The sequence below is a fragment of the Sinocyclocheilus anshuiensis genome, unplaced genomic scaffold (genome assembly GCF_001515605.1).
Source record: "Sinocyclocheilus anshuiensis isolate Anshui unplaced genomic scaffold, SAMN03320099.WGS_v1.1 scaffold766, whole genome shotgun sequence".
NCBI classification, from domain to species: Eukaryota; Metazoa; Chordata; class Actinopteri; order Cypriniformes; family Cyprinidae; genus Sinocyclocheilus; species Sinocyclocheilus anshuiensis.
This window is the reverse complement of record NW_015546060.1, coordinates 1,370,133-1,372,142: the sequence shown is the minus strand read 5'-3', so window position 1 is coordinate 1,372,142 and position 2,010 is coordinate 1,370,133. Positions and strand designations below refer to the sequence as shown.

General features: G+C 36.1%; 1 protein-coding gene across 2 annotated transcripts in view; it reads right to left on the bottom strand.

The window, feature by feature from the left end:
- dennd1b (DENN/MADD domain containing 1B) overlaps positions 1-2,010 on the bottom strand; it is a 105,464-nt gene that overhangs the window by 48,275 nt on the left and 55,179 nt on the right. The gene's annotated exons all lie outside the window — the stretch shown is intronic.

The window sequence follows — 2,010 nt, the reverse complement described above, 5'->3', positions numbered from 1 at the left end:
CTCCAATAAACATAAATCAATAGAATGTGGACTGGTACACATAGCTCTGATTGGGGGATTTGAACGTTTGATATCTGGCAACCGCAAACATGAACGCTCGCATAGTAGAGGTGTGTACCAAAGTTATTTTCGTAAACGAAAACTAAAACTAAGATGAAAACGATTGATGAAAAAACTATTTCTTAAACTGAAATAAAATAAAAACGTCAAAATAATTGAAAAACTAAAATGAAACGAAACTAACAACAGTTAGTTAAAAATAAAATAATAATTATCAAAAATAAATAATCGTTTTCGTAATCATTACGTTCTCACCCCTTGGCGGAAAAATATACAAGCTGTGTGGAGGTTTAGGGAAATAGCCTACCTGTAGGCTAATGGTGCATCACGCACATGAGGTTATCTGACGGAGAGACGCAAAGCAGTTTAAAATCTGCACGGGTCCTGTTTGGTAAACGTGCACCAGCAGTACTTAACAGAACACCCGACCCATTATCTGACAGCAGCACTAATTTAATTCTGTACCAGACGAGAACCGTTTGACAAAGACTGCGAGTCATGACCCGAACCGCACTCGCATTAAATCTATTACATCAGGTAAGCAAGATTATTTATTTTATCATGTAACACAAGCAATCAAACCAACATTAGTCATTCTAAGTTGGTGCTTTGAAGAAAAACAGACATGCAGTGCAACATGATAATTAACAGGAAAAAAAGATGAGAACGCGCATCCTTTCTGTAAACAACACAAAACTTTAGCCAAGCATCTTGTGATCACTCTGCCAGGCTTTCGGACAAATGTGCATTGGTTAAATCACATCATACACACGCTTATAATTCTGTATAAATGAAAAGAACATTCAAATATAAGCATTTACTGTTAAATGCGATTGCCGTTATTATTGAATTTCATTAGTCCCAGTTTTGATTGATGCACGGCTGTTCACGGAAAAGTGAGCAAGACACCACAGTTATACATACATGCAAATTAGACCGGAGAAAACTAAGGAGAAAAATCGAATTTTTGTTTAGGTCATGTGATTTTGTGTTGCATAGTATGTTTTGATTCCAGGTAGAGAAATATATACAGTATATATACACTCACCGGCCACTTTAGGTACACCTGTTCAATTGCTTGGTAACACAAATTGCTAATCAGCCAATCACATGGCAGCAACTCAATGCATTTAGGTATCTAGATGTGGTGAAGACGACTTGCTGAAGTTCAAACCGAGCATCAGAATGGGGAAGAAAGGGGATTTAAGTGCCTTTGAACGTGGAATGGTTGTTGGTGCCAGACCGGGTGCTGCTCCTGTCAGCTAAGAACAGGAAACGGAGGGAGATTCGCATCATGGATGTGCAGCCGACAAATCTGCAGCAACTGCGTGATGCCATCATGTCAATATGGACCAAAATCTCTGAGGAATGTTTCCAATACCTTGTTGAATCTATGCCACGAAGAATTAAGGCAGTTCTGAAGGCAAAAGGTACTAGCAAGGTGTACCTAATAAAGTGGCCAGTGAGTATATTATATATATATATAGAATATTTTTATCTGAAGTGTCTAAATTAAGCTTTGGTTAAAGTATGTATTTCTTTGTCATTGCTACAGCAAGAATTATTAGTGACTGTGGGTCAGCATGCATATATATATATATATATATATATATATATATGTGTGTGTGTGTGTGTGTGTGTATATTAAAAATTCCATTCTAGTATTACAGTCAGAACATGATATTAAAAAGTAATAGTAAAGTATTACAGCTTGAAAAAAAAAAACACTGGATGATGTTTTAATGCAATTTTCTTGAGCAGACTATATATTCAAGGGGGCCGTGCTTTTTTTTTTTTAATCCATATTTAAATAAAAAGATAAATGTAGGCTAATGGGCATGGCATCAAGGAGATTTCTTGAGCATAATTGCCTTTTGCTTTTAAAGGGGTCCTATTATGCTTTTTCAATTTTTCAACTTTAGTTAGTCAGTAATGTTGCTGTTTGAGCAT